The 23,353-nt window shown below is 34.3% G+C and overlaps 1 long non-coding RNA gene across 3 annotated transcripts; it reads right to left on the reverse strand.

Annotated features, from left to right (window-relative positions):
• Window positions 1–19,335: 19,335 nt before the first annotated feature.
• LOC138126398 (uncharacterized) lies at window positions 19,336–21,189 on the reverse strand. 3 transcript variants are annotated; one of them, XR_011157795.1, is made up of 4 exons: window positions 20,910–21,189; window positions 20,046–20,761; window positions 19,708–19,857; window positions 19,336–19,464 (listed from the first exon to the last, which is right to left on the reverse strand). It is a non-coding gene; the product is annotated as an uncharacterized lncRNA (long non-coding RNA). The 3 variants fall into 3 exon arrangements; XR_011157796.1 differs by having other exon boundaries at window positions 19,382–19,396; XR_011157794.1 differs by lacking the exon at window positions 19,336–19,464 and having other exon boundaries at window positions 19,626–19,857.
• Between the last annotated feature and the right edge of the window lie 2,164 nt (window positions 21,190–23,353).

Here is a 23,353-nt window from a genome sequence, read left to right on the forward strand (position 1 = left end):
GTAAGGCGATAATGTTTAAAATGACCTAAATCAGAATATCTGCTTATGTGTTGTTTACAAAAATGTTCACATTGTACATAAAATATTCCAAAAAGGCCAGGAGCGAATTTAATGGAATCCTCAAAATGGAGTATGCACAAGTGAAAGTAAATTTGTACAATCGACATTATCACGTGGAACGACAAACAAAATAAGAGTAGAATTTTTGTAGATTTTAATTTCAGAATGTCAAGAACGAGAAGCTTTATAAACCATAGTGAATCGACTGAAAATTATATGTAGCAAGATGTACATCAACTTGAAACAATCTTACCTGTTAATGGACTTCTCTGGCTAAACGGCATTTTAAAAATATAGATTCACTTCTGGAGTGCACAAGGTAAGCGGTTAAGAGAAGAAAAAATTAGAAATGTTTAAATTCGTTTGTGAAATTTCCAGTTATAAATATCGCATTAAGAAAGTATCAACAGTTAGCAACAACTTTGCTAACAAATTTTATTTGGGGAATAGCATATATTTCAAGGATGAGAGTCTAATGATAACTATCACTCATGAGAAGTGAGTAATAGCTATTACACGCGAGTAGAATACGATATTGATATGACATATGAGTATGAGGAAAGTGACTTTGGACTTATGCAACTCACCTAGTCGGTTTAATTTTCCACTTGTTTCGTACAAAGCCAATGGTTGTTACAAACTGGCATACAAAACTTTGAATAATTGCAATCTTCAAAGAAGCCGATAAATTATAGAAATGCAAGAAAGCCTTCTGACTTAGTATCTCTAATTAACAATTACTCAGTAGAGTAGTCAGTATTCTAATAGAATTTGCACTTTGAGAAATACGTGTTGGACAGACAAACAGTAATCAAATGATGAATATACATTGTCTTATGTGACAAATATCTGGATCAATACGGATTCAATGGTTATTTAATATCTTATCATGATCTTGACCCTTCCGCTACTTTACTAATGTGTTTTTAATCGATCTTACCATTAACAGTGCTAGATGTTTTTTCTTAAAGGGGCTGTGAGGTCGTTGGGACACTTTTTATGAAAAAATTCTACGAAAAATGTCCATATGAGCGTTTGAAGTCATCGTGCCTCCAGACTATGACGTCATAGGTGCCTACTCGGCCACCCGCACAAACATGCTGCTATGGAGTTTCTTGGAGTTCTACACAAAATTATCGCAAAAATGCCACGGTGGTGTCTATTTGGTTTTCTCTATTCTTTCTCTCCTCTTCCATTTCTCTTTCATCTATCTCCCTGCCGTCTTCGCTCCATACGTCTCCCCGTTCCCTTCTCTCCCGCTCTTTCATTTCGCCGCATGTATTCGATCTTCTGCGTCACCTCCTGCACCTTCTCTCTCTCTTCTCCTTCCGTCCCATTCCTGTTCTCTCTCTCCTCGTTCCCACCTCTGCATCTCGCCATCATTTTTCTCTCTCACACACACTCTCTCCCCTCCCTATTGTACAGTTAATTTCAAAATTATATAGTACACCTAATTTTCTACAGTGTGAAATGCACTTACATTTTTTGTCAATGATCAATGTCAATTTTGACAAACAGATTCCGAATCTAATCGAAAACGCGAAAGTGCTCATTCTTTCCAAATTAGAAGAAGATCCGGAGGGTAGCCCAGTATTATAAACATTTCGAAGGGCACTGTGCAGAGGATAAAACAGACAATATTATGGTGTTCTAAAATATCAGCGACATTTTATGTTATCAAACTTACCTAACCTATATAAAAAATATGACGCTTTACATGTGGAAAAATCTGTAATAAATTGACTTCTTGATTTTTGAGGTGTACTCGATAATTTTGAAATTAACTGTACTTCTATTCTCTTATTCTCTCTCTTTTCTCTTACTTATCTGTCTTTGTCTCTCTACCTTTTTATTCACCTTTTCCTTGTACATTTTCTCGCCGGGTCGTCTTCTTCTAGAAAATTTTCTTCAGTTTCTCCTCTCTCTCATCCCTTCTAAACCACTCCCCGTTTATCTGTATTTTCCAGTATCCTATTTTCACCCTTTTTCCTCTATCTCTCTCTTCTCTGGCCAACTCTCTTAACTTCTTTTGTGTTTCCCTTTCTTCTTTTGTCAAATCGTCATCTATATACATCCTCTCGTCTTTTTTTCCTTTAACTTACTCTTATTTAGCATAATGTTCTTCTTCTGCTCCCAACTTTCTATTTTTGCCAGCATCATCTTATCTTTATTTATTTTAAATGCTTCCTTTACATTCACTTTCACCCCTATCTCCCTTTCTAACCATTCTTCCACCCCCCTCTCTATATTTCCACTTATTGCCCCTATTACAGTTATTATAACATTATTTTTCCTCTCCTTCTTTGTTCCATCTTTTCCTCTATCATTTTCATCCTTTTCATCCAATCTGCCTTCTCCATCTGCCCTTGTTCTTCTCTTCCTCTCATCTCCTCTCTCACTGTCGCTAATTCTTAACTTAGCTCCCCATTCTCCGCTCTCATTGCCGCTAATTCGTTTCTTAGTGTTTTGATCTCCTCTCTTATCTCTCTAATTATGGTTGTTTTCATTTCCTTATCCATTTCCTTGCTTTGATTTTCTTCTTCGCTTCTATTTGGTGATCTTCTCGTTCTGGAACTATTTCTGAGTGGGTTCTTGCCTTCTTTCGACGTCCTACCCTCTTCTCTGTCTCTCTTGCTGCTTTCTTTCCTTACTTCTGACGATTTCGGCATGTCCTCTCTTTCTTGCTCTCCCTCCTTCTCTCTCGCTGCCGCTAATTCCTTTCTTCGTGCTCTGCTCTCCTCTACTATTCCCGCCATATCCTCTTTTATCTCTCTGAGCACTGTTTCTATTTTCTCCTCTATTTCTTTGCTTTGATTTCTTTCTTCGCCTCTACTTGGGGATCTTTCGGTTCTGGAACTCTTTCTGAATGGGTTCAGACCTTCTTCCGACATCCTACCCTCTTCTCTTTCTCTCTTGCTGCTTTCTTTCCTTGCTTTCGGCGATTTCGGCATGCCTTCTGTTTCTTGCCCCCTGTCTTCTGCTTATCACCTCTCACTCACTCGTCGTTGTTTACGTTTGTTATCGCTGAACTTTTTCCACGTCTGCTCGCTATCGCCGCCAAATCAAGAATCCCCGTTTATAGATATTCGGGGTATTAATGAACGTCAGACTAGTTCACCGACCAAGCAAGAGTGACAGAGCGTCTCGGGGTCGTACGATTACCATCCCTAGACCGCATCCGCAAAAGCCTATGTCCGCCGTCCACAACCAACCGTTTCCCGACAAACCCCGAAGTCTCTATAACCTCGACGGAAGCTTCACGAAAACATCCCAGAGCCGTGTCCGCAAAGACTTAGGTCCGCCCCCGCTAACGGCGCTTCCTAGCCGTAGCTTCCACAGAAATTTACTAAACAACCTCCTGAATGTCACCTAGCCCCCATAGGATCGTACTTACAACATTTTAACTTTAACTCATCCGAAATCTAACGGTGCTTAGCAACAACACAAAGAAAGACCCGAGTTTAATGCAATAGAAGAAAGCGTAGCATTAGACAATGATAAATTCAACAAAACAAAACGCAAAATGGATCTTGGATCGCTCTCAAGACTGTGGATTCTTTTCGAAAAACAAAAGCACCAACACATCCTCATATGTGAGAACCCGCCAAAAAGTGCCTCCCCCCCACCTATCTACCCTCTATCTGCCGTGTTGCCAATTCCTCCCTTAGTTCCTCGTCTGTCCTGTAGTACTTTCGTTTTTGACGCACGATTGTGGCGGTGGTACCGGGAATTCAAATTTAAATTTTAAACTGTGTCACTACAACAAGTTTGGTTTATCGGCCATATATTTATTTTATATTAAAAACTAATGCAAATAATTACACCAGTGCTGTCGTAGATTAATAGCACTATAGGGAAATATTTTTCCAACTGTCTTTTTTGTAGTTATAATAAATATTACTAACTTGATTTACGCTAGCTGGGTCAGCAGTATTGCATAAAACTATGTAGAGTCGCAAAAATAATAAGCAGAGCTCATATTCAATTCAGTGAAACCTTCAGTGCAGGTAATCTCAGTACACTATTAAGTGATGGATAGGAGAGGATTTCAAAATCATTGAATGACCAACAAAGTAATTTCGTTATTTAAGTGAGTTTTATTAATCGCGAATTTCAGAATGTCTTGCCACCGAAATCTATTTCTCTGGAACTGCGTAGTATCCCTGATTACAAAATTGCTTAAATAAACGAAGTATAGATCACTGGATTATTAGAGATATTTTCTTGGAAATTCTCGCTAGACAGTGTAAATGTAAAGGAGTAAAGCATTGTTCAAACACATAATTCGTGCTTCAGTTTGAACAGACTTAATCTACAACAATAAACTTGGTTCAAAAACAATAATTTGTAAAACAAAATAGGTAGGTATATAAATAATAACTCGTCTCAAAGCATTTGTAATTAATTGATTATTATAGCCACCGTTGCCTGCCTACATTTACTCAGCATTGATATTCTCCATTACAAATTACTTAATGCGTAATTTATTGACTATATAATTGATTATGTAATCACATTAATATATATTCTAATTCGAATATAAGATATTAGATACTTATATACGGTTATAATGAAGCTCGGCTACCGCTTCTTGAATATGTATCAATACCCCTAATATGAGTGTAGTGACAGTATAAACTACTTATACATGACCATAAATATGCACACAAATAATACAGAGTTATTCTAAATGATCGTAGTCGAAGTAGGCGTGAAAACCGAATGTAAAATTTATGGTTTCCGCTCCGCATAAAAAAAACATCAAAATGATGTGAATAAGTGAGTACACATGGGAGTTAAATTGGGTGCAAAACAACTTAATATTTCTAAATTCAATCGGTAATTTAACCAAAATAAATAAAATTCTCAACACCGCACTTTTCATCTAAAAAAGGACAGTGACAGCGGCAAAACTGACAGTTCACATGAAAGCGGCAAAAATGTAATGACACGGGCATGGCCTACTTCGACTACAATCATTTAGAATAACCCTGTATGTTGTATACAACAAAAAATTCATTAGAGAGTAAGATAATTGTAAGTTTGTTTCCCTTAAACAAATCTTATGTATCATACAAATCTTCTTTCACTTTTGCATACTCGACATTGATGGCTTCATTAAATTTGGACCGGCATTTTTTGCCATGTTTTATGTAAGTCTGATGGTTTACTACAGTTAAAACATAACTGGAATTAATTTAGGTTATGCTGAACATTATTGCTCTGCTTTGCGACGGGGACTCCGTAGACCGGATCTTGCTCGAATTTAAACCCTGGGCCTTGGACAGTGCTGGAAAAGAATTATATCAAAGAATTAAAAAAGAGGCAATGTCTACATCAGTTATCGTTATCGTTAATTCCCTCATTGCATTACTTACGGCGGTTTTATTTTTTCTTCCGGCCGAAAATGACGAGAATTTGTTTTTTGCGTTATGTCTGTTTAAGAGGTGGTTTCCTGTTTAGGGATTTGTGCTAAGTTGGATATACAGATCAACTTTCCTTGTGTTATCTTACGTGTTGATTACCTCAATTCACGAATTTATTTATACTGTACAGCATACTAAGTTTCAACTTTACTTATTTTTGTTTCATTTGAAAAATATAACCGACCTAACCGAATACAACAGTGTGAGCGACCACAACTTGCTTATAAATGAATATTTTCAACGTATAATTACAGAAAGACTTAAATTTTGTGTCAACCGTCATGCAGAATTGCTACAGTAAGTCTGCACAAGTTTACAATATTTGAAAATATGGATTCCTTTGTTTTCCTTTTTTTTTCGTAAGCTGCATTTTTGTGTGCTACTCAGTCAGTTCATTTGTTTTGCAATACATGCCACTTATAATTTTGCTCTTTAGCATACTGAGCATCTGCAAGGAAGTTATCTTCGTTTTCTGGCATTCGGTGTGATTTCCAGTATTATATTTTGTATTTCAGTTATTTTTGGTCAGTCGGTCGAAAATGAGGTAATTACAAATAATGTCTTGGCGCTGTTCAATCTATTTGATTTTAGTCGGACGTGATATTTCTAATGAACGACCAAATACGTTGGTGCAGCTTGAACAGAGAAAATTTGAAAATATTTGATGTGATGTCATTAGTCCTAAAAAATCCATTTAAATTGCAATTTACTAGTAATGTTAGTGTTAACTACCAACTAGGGGTCAAGGTAATTTTTTGCTGGATGGTATTTGTGTTTTTAATTGTTCTTTCCAGTTTGCCAAGTTCATCTATTCTGCACTATGTTTTCTCATTCGTATAAAGTGACTATTACACTTGAAGAAATTTTTCTCACTGCTATATCGACAAAATTGTCTGAGATCGGTACATTGTCATTAACGTTCGTGATGTGCGTTTGTGCGCAAATATCGCCAGTTGTGTTGAAAAACAAGCAGTAAAATGAGTGATATTAGTGATTCCGAAAACGAAGTGGATGTTGTAGAAGAAACTTTCAATGTGGGGTGCGTCACAAATAAAGAATTTTTGAAACTAACGACCTCAACGTGTAATTAAGAAAACAAGGAAAATTTGGGGTATGAAAATTTTGATAATACTAATGTCGCGGCAAGTTCGCTAATATTATTTCATTGCAGCGGCAAGGAATGCCGACCACAAGAGCCGTGTGAGTTTCCAGAAAGTGCTAACATCTTGTCTTCAATTTCTGTCCACATAAATAGAGAATTTCCGAAACCAACGACCTCAATGCGTAATTAAGAAGACAAGGAAAATTCGAGGTATGACAATTTTGACAATGCTAATGTTGCAGGAAGTCCGCTAATGTTATTTCATTCCAGCGCCAAGGAAGATCGACTACAAGAGCTGTATAAGTTTCCAAAAAGTGCTCCGACTTCTTGTCTTCAACTTCTGTCTACATAAAAATTATTATAATAATTGATTAATTTTGAATAAATTTACTTACCGTTCTAAAACACCAAAAATTACTTACCGTCGAGTTTATCGTTAGCAACGGGTAACCATAGCTTACCTTCTTGGAAACAGACGAGGTAAACAACCAATAGAGTACAATCGCGCAAAAATATTTATTATTAAGGTACAAAGAAAATGATAATGTCTTTGATGTTTTATTGAGTGACTGATAATAATCGATGATCTACCATTGATGATTGATTACAATGAACTTTATCTTCCATATCTGTAAATTTGGAGAATGAATTCCAAATTGTTATTAGTGTAATTGCCCTGGCATCACAAAGAAATTTGCAAGAATGAGTGACAAAATCATATTTATTTTGCAATCATGATGCATAGAAGAGGAAACGAGACAAGAATGTGGCTAAGATTGTAGGTTTTTTTGTAGATCAAACATTTTAAACTCGCATCACTAAATATTTTGTAATGCTCAACTGATAACTTAAATATACAGTAGACAGTTGACCTCTTCTGAACAGGCTAGAGTTACTTGTCAACAAATACATATATTTAAAAAAAAATTAATCAACTTAAGTAGATAACATTTTTGTTTTACAATACAAAAATTCCCGATAATAATGCGGAAATGATTTCGTCGAATTACATATTTAAAGGGCCTTTGAAACCCTAGGCCCTTGGTGCAAAGAAGCCATCAATTTCATTAATGCCATCGGAAACCGACTTATTGTGGAATCAGGCGATTCGAAATCAAAGAAATTCCTTTTCGAGAGGATTTACCTTGCCATTCAACGTGGAAACGCTGCAAGCATTCGGGGCACTTTTCCAGATTCGGCATTATTATCGGAAATTTTTGTATTGTAAACCAAAAAAATAATTGTTTATTCTATTTCTTGGTCAATAATCGTCTTTATACGCCCCCAGATGAGGGCATAAATTGGCCTTTATGGCCCGGATTTGTCAAAAATCTGCCAAGCAACGGTTGGTTTAATTATTCAAACAATGGTATCAAACATTATTTGATTAAAGAAAATCATACATTATATACACAGAAACCCAAACAACATCAAAATAGCTAACTAAATTTGCATGGATACAACTTTTAGTTGATTTCCTTCAAGGAATACTAAATATTTGTTTGAATCTTTTAGAAATTATAAAATAGAATAAAACGTTGTATGTACCACGGGCATAATTGTCGATTATGGCCCTCAGGAATTTAAAAACCCTCGTTTCTCGGGCTTTAAACATTCCCTCGTGCCATAATCTCCTGATTATGCCCTTAATACATAAATAACTATTAAGGCCCGGTTTATTCACCTTCAAGTAACTTTATTTGAAAGGTCATGGATCTACCAATAGCAGATTCTAAATCATAGCAACTACTGGCCAGATAAATTTACTTGAAGGTGGTGAATAAACCGGGCCTTAGTCTGTTATTTTATGAATTAAATATTTGCCTATGTTTTGTAATTAGGATTCAGATCTTAATAAGGAAGTATTGTCCATAATAAAAAAACACAAAAGACGACTAATTATTATTTTAGGTAAAATATAGTATAGGAAATGCCAAATGCTAATGTCCCAAATTAATCGTAAAATTGCCGACAATGAAGCAGCGATAATCACAACCAATCGATAAATTTGTTATCAAAACAACACAAATTCTAATCCAAGTCGCCGAGCCAATGAAACGAAAAAATAGCAGAAAAATATTAACAGTATGATCAATTATTGGTTAGCTTGTTTTAAAAGTAATTAATTATTTTTATTTATTTCTGTATATTAAGGCTGTATGACACGATGCTAAATTTTGTAGAAAATTTGTTAGACAATGAGAGAGGACCAATGAACGATCAGGATCTGACAAAGATAGACTATGATCCTGATCGTTCATTGGTCCTCTCTCATTTTCTAACAAATTTTCTACAAAATTTAGCATCGTGTCATACAGCCTTTATACAGTGTGGAAACTACTTATGGAATAAATTCAGTAAATTCAAAATTAATGACATTTGTTGAAAACGCTGAAACAGTTGAATTTTTATTTCTCATAATTAAAGCTCGCGTTATATGCACTGAAAAATGAAGAAAATATGCGCATATACCGGGTGTCCCAACGGTTTGGCAAAGTAGATTTACTAAGTTAATATAAGTTCTTAGAAAAATGTTATTATTTCATGTTATACATACAAGTTATGAGCACGGTTTAAAAATATTTTAGATTATACAGGGTGTTTGGTGTATCGGTGGCAACACAAACTTATATTTTTTTAAATGGAACACCCAGTATTTTTTTGGGTTTTTGGAAAGCTCTCGTCAAAACAAAGAGGAAAATACCACATTTGATGGGTCTAACTTCTATTATTAGTAAACTATTCCCTCTTTTGTGTCCGGACAAACCAAACTTTGAAAGTTTGTAAAAAATTATAACAGATGATAATCATTTAGATTAGGTTTTTTTAGAACATTGTAAATATTGTCAATTTTATTGCCTTGTTGAAAAACATTAAGATTTTTATTTAATTACGTAGAAGGCGCTTCAAACGCAAACTCTTTATTTAGTCAATTTTTTTAAATGGAACAGCCTGTATTTCGAGATACCGTTGGATAGCCCTTTCAATGAGAGTTCAAAAGATATAAGGTGTTTGGCATCTAAAATAAATGGTTTATCCACAAATTTGGATAACTTGTTTATTGTATTTTTTTTTTTTTTTGGAAAGTGTACAACCGCCAATGCTCTTTTTATTTCTTTTTTTTTAAGTTAATTAAAGGTTAAATTTATTCTCTTTTGAATTATTTTGTAAATCTATAGTAATATTAAACTCGATGAAATCTATTTTTTTGGTTCAGTTAAATTAAAGAAAAATCTGAAATACTTGATATTTTAAATGAAAAAATAAATATTTAAAGCTCTCCGTTTTTATGAGAAATCTTTGGTGTTTAGAAAAAATTTCGATTTTACCACTTGTAATTTCAGCAACGGGAATAGTACCGCACATTGTAGTTGAAATTCAAAAAGGTATATTATTATACTCATGTCACATCGTTAGGAAGTTCCTTAACATTGACACAGAACATAATAAAACACAACAAAGTCAAAATGTGGAGGCGAGACGCCGGTAATTATGTTGATAAGCACTGCACTATTACTTGATAGTAATATCCGTAATAGTGTATGTACTCCGGCAAAATTGCCGTGCCGCCGGATGGTGGAAGACGAGTAACGCTTGGACAAAGACAAACGAATAATTGTAAAGCAACAACAAAACAACATATAAATCAAATAAGAGAAATGAACTTGAGTGAGTGGTTGTACGGAGAGAACAATTATGTTCAAAGTGTGTTTTTAAAGAATATTATCTTAATCTCTAGCTGTCACTAGGAGAATCACAAAACGTAAATCAGTAAACATTAAAATAATGTAAAATTTACATAAAAATTTGTGCTGGGACTTACGTGGTTCTACACTTCGATTAATTCTTAAAATGAACATCTACTAACTAAACTAAATGTTAAATAACTAAATGTTAAATGTAAAAAATTACATAAAATCTTGAGCAGTGACTTACGTACTTCTATACTTCGATAAGTTCATAAAATGAATATCTGTTATTTCAGATAAACAAAACTAATACTAAGTCGTATTTAATGTCTCATTTATAATTCTGTTTGCTAACTCATACAAGTCTACTTTCTTATCACTATAGTTGGGGATATTGATTTTATTTCTCCTTGTCTTAACTTAACAAAAGCAAAGTTCTCGTAGACTATGAACAAAAATAATTCATTTTTTTTTTACAGTTGATCTTGCAATTTTTCGTGACAGACAACGATTTATGAAGAAAATGTTTTAAATCATTGTATACATACAGATTCAGCACATAATTAATTTAATTGGGAAATTAAAATTAATTCATTAATTCTGTAACCAATACCTGGTCCGAATATGTTTGCTATTTATTAAAAATTTCAATTTTTGAATAATTTCAACGAAACGTCCTTAACGACCATTCATTGCGGGCGGAATCCACCTATTCAATGTTCGTAAAATGCTTTTCCATACCTGCGCAGTTGTCAGGAGTGTTGCCTATGTGACTTTAACCCCTTCCAGAAGTTAGTAACATTTTTGGTGCAATTTTTAGTAATATTTAACGTTTCAAGGTTTGAAGCAAGCAAGTTTGACTTTGTCGATCTTTTATATTTTTCTTTACAATCAGGTACACAGCAATTCGCAACCATGATAGCACTTTAAAGAATTAACTAATATTTTCTCTTGTTTTAACCTCAATAACCGACATTCAGCTGTGAATGAGTGTTCTGACTGTTTGTAGCTTTAGCCACTTCTAAGCAGTGACAGCGCGCGATATACAAAAAGAGGTTAATAACGCTTTCCATACCAACTCCTGCGCAATCGTCTGTCTTATTTTAACATTGGGAATTTTATTTCTTCTATCTTTTTCCCACTCATTGCCTTCTTCCCTTGAATAGGTGGATTATTGTTACTTATATTTTACTCGTAACTTCACTATCATTATTAATTCTTTTCTTACACCAAAGTAAAAGTAAATTATGTTCCTTGAGAATTCAATTAGAACAAAACTATCTCCAAAATCTTTCACTCAATTTGTTTTAAATTTATTATCGCCGAGTATGTGATTTTCTTGCATTTAACGAATGGGGAAAAGAGTTCTCGCCAAAGCCAACTTTTCTAAAGTAGTTTAAAACCTTTTCATTCATCTTTCGTTCCTTGAGCTCTAGCGGTCAGGGTAGACTCCGCCAGTGTCCACCGCTCTCAATTATCTGTGGTCCGGCGCAGTGCACAAAACCAAGTCACGTCAGGCATTAATTAATTTAAATAACTCTTCTAAAGGCACGGCCTTTCGTAGAAATAAGACATAAGTAACGCAACACGACGTAGAATCAAAAATACTTCTTTTCTCACAATTTTTGTTTCGTATTTTCGTATTTTTCCTGAATCATGTTTTGCTCTATCTACTGATTTGTTTTTGTACAAAGAGTTTTTCTAGGGCATACTTCTTTCCTACAGATTCCAATAAATGCAGAGAAATGTGAGTACATCTAAATAGTTGAGAAAAATATTTTTTTTGTTCGACACTGTCAGAATTTGAAAATTTTCTCCTATGTGAACGGATTGTGATAAATGTCACAACTTGTCAAAACGAAACGTCAAGCTAAATTTAAACTCGTCAAATAAACTACTATTTTGGAAATGAGTCCACAATAGATCAAATAAGTTTCTATGCAGTACTACTTCATGAAGTAAGTCATATTTAATTCACAAAGGGAATCAGTTACAATCCCCAATTGTAAAATATTATGAAATTTAAAGGTGTATGAGTTATTAAGTGGTGTTGAGAGAAGTTTCGCCTTTAAAAGGTCTCCGGCCTCTTCAGGGATACGCCCGATGAGCTTTCAAAGAAATCAGTAGAGCTAGAGGTGTCTAGAATATGGTCTAGATGTGTCTAATTTAAATACCGAAATTCTCACTGTACAAAACGGTATTTTGTGAGCAACCGTACGCGAAATGAGCACATCGCAGCCGTTGCCTTGACGACGGCCGTAAAAGTAAAAGTCATTTTAATATTTATAATTTATTATCACAATTACAACATATCTATCCGCATATGTGCTGTGTAATCTTACAGTTAAAGTTTGATTTATGCCAGTTTTTGTGTCAGGAATCGCCACTATTATTACAGAATTTTCATCCGGGTTGAAATTCCAGACAATTTCAAATGGGGCCGCCACAAAGGGTACAGAGAGATCAGTAAGAAAGATCCCCATTATCGATTTATCTACAACAGACACGTGTAAACTAGGTTAATTTTTCACCAATTTCACCGATCAAAAAGAGAAATATCTAGTAACATATCCTAATTGTTATCAACAGACATTTTGGTTAATTAAAATAACCTAAAAAGGAGCAGATGATACAACTTATCATAACAGAACTTAACATTTACCTTCCACAATAAATAAATTCCAATAAATAGGTAAGCCAATACAACATTATCCGCACGGTTTTCACATTCTTCTTGTTATGTGTATGTCTATTAGGGGATGACGGTAGGGTGGTGGAAGGAAGAGCGACACTCTTTCGACCACCACCGCGAGGTCAGCACGGGTTCAAGTTCCGTCGGGAAAAGGCGCCCATGGGTGTATAAGTGTTGTGTATGTCTGTGAATGTGAGGTGGAATGGGCGTGGGTGGCCGGGGAAAGTGCCCCGGAGCCCCGTCGCACCACCTGAAGGAAGGATAAGATAGGCAAAAAGGAATTGGAAGTGAAAAACGGCCGACCGAAATGGTACCGTAAAAAAACGTATGACAATAAAAACGGGAATGGCATTAAAAAAAAAAACAACATTCTTCTTGTTACAGTCTCAAAGTCACTGTAACATTTTTCATACTGCCGTTTACATTTCCAGGTATCAAATTAGCCATTGCACAATTTATAATGTTTTTTAACTCTGGATGAGTACACGGAACTGAAACATGGAAATTTTCTTCCGACATTTCTACAATTTTTTTGAAAACGAATTGTTTTATTTATATCGTTTCTCCATAGCAACATGGCGACATGTATGCCGACTTTATTTTTATTAACAGTGAAGGAAATTTTTCGTGTTCATTTTATAATTACAAATTTTCAGCTGCACCCAAAATCGTGTGTACACCTTGGCTGCGAAATCTTTTGACATCTTTGAGATAGTCTTTCTCTCGGTTCGTCAAAGTACGATTTCGCAGCTTGCTTTCAGTTTAGGGTTATATTTTCTGAATAGGTACGGTCGGTGGACAAATAAAACTGGGACACTTAAAATTTAATCTATGTAAATCAGACCACTGAATTGTCAATATATTTGTCAGAATCTATAGAATATGTCACACGAAAGTTAACCTATTTGTGATAAAGACGTAATTAAACGATGCAAATTTGTAAATTTTGACTTATGTGATTGTCATTTTTGTCCCAGTTTTATTTGTCCATCGACTGTACATAGTTGCCGGATCTCTTAAATCTGGTCTGTCCTTTTTAAATTAAATTAATTCGTTTAATAGAAATTGTTTATCGTAATGAAATTATTTTGGCAATTTTGACTGTTCCTTTGGCGCAGATTTAAATTATTTTTACACACTTAATAAATCATTTATGTAGTTTCTTACGAATATTAAAATAATAAATCTGGCAATGTGGTGGCAAGAAAATGTCGAACAGACACTGACAGAAAAAAAAATGCATCCATTGCATCACTGAGACAGTTAGTCCAACAAGAAAAGAAAAAAATCATAGCCAACTCGGTCCCAAAAATATTGTGAATGCCTAATACATACTGTCGCGAGCAAAAAATTCTGATCGTCAATGTCATTTCAAAATTTGGTTATGCCCACGTCAACAAAGTGTCAAAAAAAAAAATTAATGTCAATCAATGTCATACAACATCATGAAAAGTTATGATTTTACGATCGTTTTACAATGGAACATTTTCCATTGCGTCAAAACATGATTTTGACGACCAGTTTTTTTGCTCGCGACAGTACATACATATATTGAATACTTACCGAAACGCAAAAAAATATAGCACTTACAATATAGAGAACCATATAGAGTACTCCATTAATTGAAAAATAAAGGAATCCACTTTTGAAGAATGTCCATTCCACAACGATCACCACTTAAAAACAAATTTTCTGCAAAATTACAATCAATGATAAAGTCATATACGCACTGCAACATTTAAAAATTAGTTTAATTAAAAATTAAATTAAATTAAATTAAATTGAATTTAAAATTTAGTTTAGAAAAAAATCAAAGAAATCAGTTTGTTTGGGAACCGCTGAAAAATTTCAAATTTGGCGAGCAGTTTTGACGTACGACCAACCTGAAATGTTAAATTTTTATGTCATTCGAGATCATGTTTGACTTTTACCGTTACATTTTTTGGAATTTCATTATAAATCTTTGATGATATGTATTTGTAAAGTGATGATAAAATAGCGTCTGCAATTTGTTCAGAAAACAACAAAGGCTTAAACCACGAAGTAAAAAGACTTATTGTGAATGAAAGCATAAAGTGAAAGAAGTTGCTCAAAATCGTTTGCAATGCAACCTTCAGAACGATGTGCCCAAGAAATCCGAACTCAATTCAGAATGCCTCTTTTTTGACGGATTTCCTGAGCGGCCAAACTACAAACTGAACAACAGCCAGGTGATTTGCACGACGCCGAGTACTTCGTGGTTGGTTTTCAATTTCGTTTAGAATTTCTTCTTCTGCAACTAAAATGCAATCTTCTCGTTGGCGTCCAAGATCGCACTTATTTATCTCGAAACTCCCGAAATCGCGAAGATGTTGCACAACGTACACAAAGTATCATTTGAGAAAACCTTTCACCGTAGACAAAACCACATCGGTTTCTTCAGGTTTGTAGAAGCCATTTGTGATTTAAATTGAGGTTAATATTGAAGTTCTTGTCACAATGATTTAATTTTGTATTAAATGACAACAAAAAAGTCTCTTATGATTTTTTGACCCATTTTTTTTCGTAAAATTCAGTGGCTCCCAAACTTTTTTTGAAAAAAATGTTAGCCCACTTTTCTCGAAAAATATCAACGTTGGCTCAATTGTTACCTATTGTGGAGTTCCACCGCTGCACAACTTTCAAAGTCACCCTGTATAACGCTTTGTGTTTAATGCAGAATGATTATTGCTTATTATTTGTTGACAACTTTAAGTGGAATATTACCAACCGACCTGATGCTAGGAAATCGAAGAAATGAAACCAGAAATTCAAATCAGATTTTATTCTCATCATGAAAAGAATTGCACAAGTAAATTTAGTGTTTTAAAAAATATTACATTCTTAAGTGAACCTTTAGTTAGTTTAGTTTGTTTCGTTTATTTAGAAGAACACAGTAGTCTATACTAAACCTCTTAACAACACATTCAGTGTTAAGTGAAACTAAGTTTAGATGTACGGTGCGATAAAAAATAGTCAAAGGACACCACAAACAAGAATAAGTCAAGAGTTGGTCGATTGCTTCGGCCGGAAAATTAAATTCTTCCTAACAGGGAACAAAATTTAAATTAAGAAGTGACCATAGTTGTCTTTGACTATTTTTTTTTACCTCATGTTATTTTACTTTTATCATCTCAGTTTATCAAACAGAAAACTTAATTTGATCAGTGAAATTATTCTATGTTGTACAACCAATTAGAGTATTGAACTTATTCTGTAATATACACAGTAAGCTTCTATTATACATCCTTTAGCAAAATATATCTTAGAATATAGGTACCTAATTTTAATGCAGAAACTCTTTCATTTGTACGAGAAAACACACGACAGAATAAACCAGTTTAACAATCTGAAAGAGCAATTAGTCAAACATATATACTCGTACGATATAGACAGAACAACACTAACCTTAACTCCCAATGCGTAATTAAGAATGACATTATTTGAAAATTTAAGGCTGAAAGGTTTCTTGGTCATTACTGTCATAATCATCAATAGATTTAAATTTCTTCGATTCAGACTGGACCATCGTATTTTTGTATTAATAAGATGCAGCACGTCTGACTGCAATCTAATAAGTCTACATCTGTAATGAATAAAGTAACAGATATACCTCATTTTCCACTGATTGTCCTACAAATATTATCGAACAAAATGTGGTCAGACCCGTTAGAGCGATAGCGCCTAGTCTGTAATAGTAACTTCCCCTTCGATTGTCGTCATTCTACGATTAATATCTTTGTTTGTCAAGATTTATGTCAGAGTAGATGCAACTTACCAAGAAACAATCAAAGGAAAAGCATGTAAACAAAAGAATTCCATTTAGGGAAAAGATTGGAATCCATTTTTTAATTTTTATTAATCCTTCAGTACCAACTCTGTAACAAATTTTTCAGCGAAATGCATTGAAGTTGAAATATTTACCTTATTAAATCAACGTGTCTTTTAATGCAAAATTTAATTCTATTTTCAACGTCCACTTGGTAGTGTGCATTTTTAAGCAACGAACTTTCATCCTCGCTGTCGTACTGAACCACATTGGTGATATTAGCTACATGTATAAGTAATAAGTTGGTTTGAAATATAATATGTTCTACAATATACAAGAACAGATGGGCACAATTCATCATCGTAAATGCTACTATAAAAAACGTGGATCTATAAACCCAGTTCAAAATATAGGCGTACACAGAAAAATATCTATCAAAAAGATACAGAGCAAAAAATGCATCCTCATCATGGCGAACAGGTAGGACAAATAGAGTCGCAGCTATTAATCCCAATCCTAAATTGACAATCACAAAACTTGTCCAAAACACAGATTCGGTTTTAATTTTTGCTGTTGTTTTGTTATCACCGCTGTCCAAAGCCCATGGTTTTAGATTTTTCAAAATGATATCAGCAATATCGCCATCTTGCAGTAGTCCTATGATGCTGAATATTCCCTGAATAATTTAAAAAATTATTCTGTTTCGCTGAAAATTATATTCTATTATTACATAAAACATTCCGAAAAAAATGGGGCTGTATTTGACAAAATCCAGAAGAGTCAGAACGCAGCAGAAAAAGTAGATTTGAATCAGTGTCATGGCCAGCTGAAGAATTAATGTAGCTATTAGGATGCTTCTAACGAATTTTAACTTTAAAATGTCAAGTGACAAAATGCGAACTATCCATAACGAGTCCTCTGAAACATTTTTAATAAAAAATCTGGTTTATTTGCTAAACGATAGTACCTTTAAAGGGTTTCTCCGTAAAAAGATTCATCACATATGAGTTTCAACACGCTGTGATAATGGAAATTCAAGAATTCGGGAAGTGAATGCTGGAATTTTTAACAAGGATTATAAACTAATATTGCTAATACAGCGTTATTATAAATGATTGAGTCAAAGCAGTAACTCGGAGAATCACAAAACGTAAATGACTAAATGTTAAATGTAAAAGATTACATAAAAATTTGTGCTGTGACTTACGTGGTTCTACACTTCGATAAATTCATGAAATGAATATCTACTTTTCTAGATAAAAAGGACGTGGATTAATATTCACATTAGCCGTATTTAATGGCTGTTTTATAATTCTATTTGCTACCCCATACAACTCGACTTTTTCATAACTATGCTTGAGGCTATTGATTTCATTTCTCCTTTTCTTTCAATGAAAGATCTTTTCTAATATGGTCTTAAAACATTTTCATTTATTAATTCATAATTCGTTCCTTGGAGCTCTCGCCGTCGGGGGATTCCGCCAGAGTCCATTGCTCTAAATTATTTGTAATACGGCGCAGTACATGTCTACTTTTTTATTACTATGCTTGGGAATATTGGTTTTATTTCTTTTTGTCTTAACTTAACAAAAACAAACCGAAAGTAGGATTTGAACAAAAATAATTCAACAGTTTTCTTCTCAGTTTGGTGGGCTGTTCAACGATTTATGAAGATAATAATTTAATACATTGTATATAAATTCCGTAGAGAATTAGTTTAATTATCATTCAAGAATTATCATCAAGAAATATTTTTAACGAAACGTTATGGGTAAAAATGTTGCAATAAAACATTATTTCGACATTTCTGAGAATTACAGTTAATATCACGGAATAATGGAATTAATGAATTCAAATTAAGAGAAACAAAAACGGTTACATAAGAAAATTCCTAAAATATCGCGAACCTATCGCGATTGGTTAAAGTAATCAATTTTGAATCTTAGAGAGCTGATTGGCCATTTTGGTCATGTAGCAGAGGTCAAACTGTCTTCAAAATCTTTCATTTAATTTGCTTTAACTTCACTATCGCTGAGTATGTAATCTTCTTGCATTTAAAGACTGTTGAAACGCGTTCCTGCCAAAGCGAACTTTTCTAAAATGGTCTTAAAACATTTCCATTCTTTATTCGTTCCTTGGAGCCCTCGCCGTCGGGGACACGCCGCCAGAGACCATTGGTCTAAATTAGCTGTAATACGGCGCAATGCACAAATTGAAGCCACGCCACCTACTACCTAATAGGGTTATGGATCGTTGACAAAACAGCGGACACGTGAAAAGGAATGTTGGTCAGTCGCACCGCGGTCAGAGTACCCTTTGCTACAAGTTTGACGCCCTCAAAAGGTACAGGACACTTGCGCGCAAAATAATGAGGGATCACCGTTAAACTGGTCGGTGTACTTATTGCCCATTACCGATCCATATAGTGTTGTAAACTGCCCGAAATCGGCGATATCCAAACGAATACTGATGACGAAGTACACCTACTCACGGTACTTGAATGAAAAAGAGGAAGAATTACGTCGAAACCGAGTATTTATCACCTATCCTAAAATAAGTCTACCCAGTTTTGGCATGACCAACTTCATTCATATTCGCTTCGCTTCTATATGGCCGTCTCAATTTAGCAAAAATTTGTTCCTGCAAAGTAGTCCATGAAACGTGCATCATGTGTCGCCATCTTCCGTCAAGTTGACAACTTATTCATTCTAAAGTTTAAATAAATTCGGGACTGTTAAGTTGTTTTTTTAACAAAATGGGCAGAAAGTGTTTTATTTGAAACCTTTTTTCCAATTTCCAAGCGATCCCGATCAGAGAAACAAATTGTTAGTCTCTTAAAAGATTTTGTAGTATTTTTTGAATAATAAAATTTCTTATAGAAGGTAATTTATTAAATGGTATTATAAATCTCAACAAAATTACAGATCATCTTCAAAAAAAGTGACACTCACTAAAGATGCTGTCCCATTCGTATTTGTAGGAATTCAGATCTCAAATGTACAACATGCAAAATGTTTTCTTTAGTTATTTTAGAACCTTGTTGTTGTTTGTACGAATTCATATCCTGACCGTCCCTCGATGAAAATGAACCTGCTTCTTCCCTGCAAAACAATACATATACAATACATATTTGTCAAAGTGATCTTTTATGTCACTTTTATCCACCACCATATTAGGATCTTTGTTAAGATTAATAGCCCTTCAAAATCGGAGTCAATTGCTGTATCCCAGTGATTCATTTGTAGGCATTATTGAGAATTGGGAATATAGTACAAAAACTGTTAGGTACCATTTCTACAATATCAGAAACCATGTATTCATTTGCATGACTTGCTGTATGATCACCTCCTTCAAAATTCAGAGTTTTCCTGTGCAGACCATAAAGCTGCAGTATGCAATGTTATTATTAAAATGGCTGCGAAAGCAGTCCTTAGTAATATTTGTGTAGAATAAATGGATTCTTTGAAGACTAAGCTTGAACTATTACACAAATTCTTCATTGTGGAATTGTAAAAGCATCTTCATCAGAAAATACTGCTCAAAACATTAATTTCATTAGTCAAGCAAAGATTCCTTCTAAAACTTACGGAGAATGTGTGACTACAAATATTGAAGAACTAATATTGCTTATTGATGTTAGAACCAGCATACACAGTCTCAGCCAAAATATTACACCTGCAAGTAATATTTTTTCTGCATCAGTAGCATTTCTCTCAGGATACATAAGAAGTTAGAAGATCAATTTCACTGTGATGAATGTCTTGTTCCACTCTTATCTACCACCATACCAGGACCATTATTAAGATTAATAGCCCTTCAAGATCGGGGTCGATTGATATATCCCAATAATGCATTTGTGGGCATTATTCAAAGAATTGCAAATATAGCACAAAAACTGTTACCATTTTTACAGTATGAGAAACCATGTCTTCAGTTGCATGACTTGCTATATGATCACCTCTTTCAAAATTCTGTGTTTTCCTGTTCACAACACAAAGCTGCAGTCTGCAAGATTATTATTAAAACGGCTGTGAAACCAGTCCTCAATAATATTTGTGTAGAAAAAACGGTTACTTTGAAGACTGAGCTTAAACAGTAAACCACTGAGCCGAAAAGTGTTGAAGTTATAAATGGTTATAAATTTTGCTCTTACCTTTAAAAATGTGTTTTGTTAGTGTTGTCATCTAGGTAGTTAAATTAAACCAAACATTTTCGTCTTCGTGTTTTCGTTAAATGGGCTAATAACAGTAATAACATAAAAATGAGGTCATTGACCTTGATGTTAATGTCAAATTCATAATTTGTAGTTTGGTTGTTTGTTGAGTGGAGGTCGCTAGTAGATGTCCATCAAACGGGAACATTTGATTGCATGTAAAATTCAAAATTGAGACGGCCATATAGAAGCGAAGCGGATATGAATGAAGTTGGTCATGGTTTTGGCGAAGGAAAACAGACCTTAATAGAAAAAATCGAAGATTGCTTACGGTCTTCAATACTGTTCGGTTTTAGGCATGAAATTGGGCACATCACACCGGAAATGGTATAAAATTTAAGGGATGCATGTTACTATCGATTTGCAATTGGCCAAGAAACAAACGGTGTCCATTTTGAACATTTGTTGCATTAATTGTTTTTATTTTTTAGGACGTAGGATTTGAAAATATTCAGGAAACAAATGGTGCGTTATATTCTTTGCGAAGTGGGCTTTCAAACGAGGTATCACTTGACGTACTCTTCTATTTGAAAAAAAAAAGTTAGGGGTAGGTGCAAGCTTCCAGGAGCAGATATACAAAAACCATATACGTCAAAATATGGGCAGGGAAAACAAAAATCAACCTGTTTCGGGATTTTTTACAATTTCCACCCTGTATACAGCTACTCCTGCAGCTCTGCACTGAATTCAGTCAGGTCACAACATAATGAACACTGAAAATTGAAAAGTGACAAGTGACGCACAGTTGATTGCTTTTCGCTCGCTCCGCCAAAAATTTCGACCCCGGGATTTTAGCTTGCCGCGTCGTGCTGCGAACGATTTTCGCTGAGCTCCGAACGATTTTAGCTTGTGCTGCGAACGATTTTACCGTGTCGCATCAAACTAATTCACTGCCCGGGAATAAAATGTTTGTAGTGCCCCTAAAGAAATTTTCATTTCAAAAATTTCATAATTTACATCCCCTGCGCTCATTTGCAAAAGCTGTCACACTTTAAATGTGTATCTCATGGAAAAATTTTTTTTATTGAACTAGTAAAGTAATCTTCGTAGTTAGCACAGGAAAACATCTGAGTTCTTTCAAGTTTAAGTTCTTAAGGCTCTATATCAGTACCGAAAATGAATACGAGAAAGCACCCATTTTCTTACGTAAATAACATCTTTAATTTTTAATTGTAATGGAAAATCGATATTTTTACACGGGACCATGGTCTTGTAGAATAATAAGTGCCACTTTTTGACAAGCAAATTTTACATTTGCGAGGTGGAGCGTAGTGAAGCTTTTCCAACGGTTCGGGTTTTCATAGAACTTTAATTAAATAAAAGATAAGTAAAGGAATACGATACAAAACAAGTTATTTAACTTTTATTATCTCTTCTCATCAAACGAAAAAAATGTGAGTATTGAACTTATTCTATAATATATACACAGTAAGCATCTAGTACACAAATCTGCTCCGCACAATATACCTAATTTTAACGCAGAAAATTTGTCATCTGTACGAGAAAACATAGTACAGAATAAACCAGTTTAACAATCTAAAAGACCAATTATCAAACAAATGTATAGACAGAACAACACTAACCTTAACTCCCAATTCGTAATTAATAATGAAATTATTTGAAAATTTAATGCTGAACGGTTCCTTGGTCATTACTGTCATAATCGTCAATAAGGACCATCGTATTTTTGTATTAATATGATGCAGCACGTCTGACTGCAATCTAATAAGTCTACATCTGTAATGAATAAAGTAACAGATATACCTCATTTTCCACTGATTGTCCTTCAAACATTGATGAACAAAATGTGGTCAGACCGACAATACAAATGGCACCAACTCGGTAATAACTTCCTTTCGGATTGTCGTCATTCTAATTAATATCTTTGTTTGTCAACATTTATGTCAGAGTAAATGCAACTTACCAAGAAACAATAGAAGGTACAGCATGTAAACAGAAGAATTCCATTTAGGGAAAAGAAGGGAATCCATTTTTGAATTTTTGTTACTCCTTCAGTACCAACTCTGCAGCAAATATTGCAGCGAAATACATTACAGTAGAAGTACTTACCTTATTAAATCAACGTGTCTTTTTATACAAAATTTAATTCTATTTTCAACTTCCATTTGGTAGTGTTCATTTTTAAGCAAAGAACTTTCATCCTCGCTGTCGTACTGAGACACATTGGTGATATTAGCCATATGTGTAACTAATAAGTTCGTTTGAAATATAATATGCTCTACAATATACAGGAACAGATGAGCACAATTCACCATCGTAAATGCTACTATAAAAAACGTCGATCTATAAACCCAGTTCAAAATATAGGCGTACTCAGAAAAATATCTATCAAAAAGGTACAGGGGAAAAAATGCATCCTCGTC

Source organism: Tenebrio molitor, chromosome 3 (assembly GCF_963966145.1).
Source record: "Tenebrio molitor chromosome 3, icTenMoli1.1, whole genome shotgun sequence".
Lineage (NCBI taxonomy): Eukaryota > Metazoa > Arthropoda > Insecta > Coleoptera > Tenebrionidae > Tenebrio > Tenebrio molitor.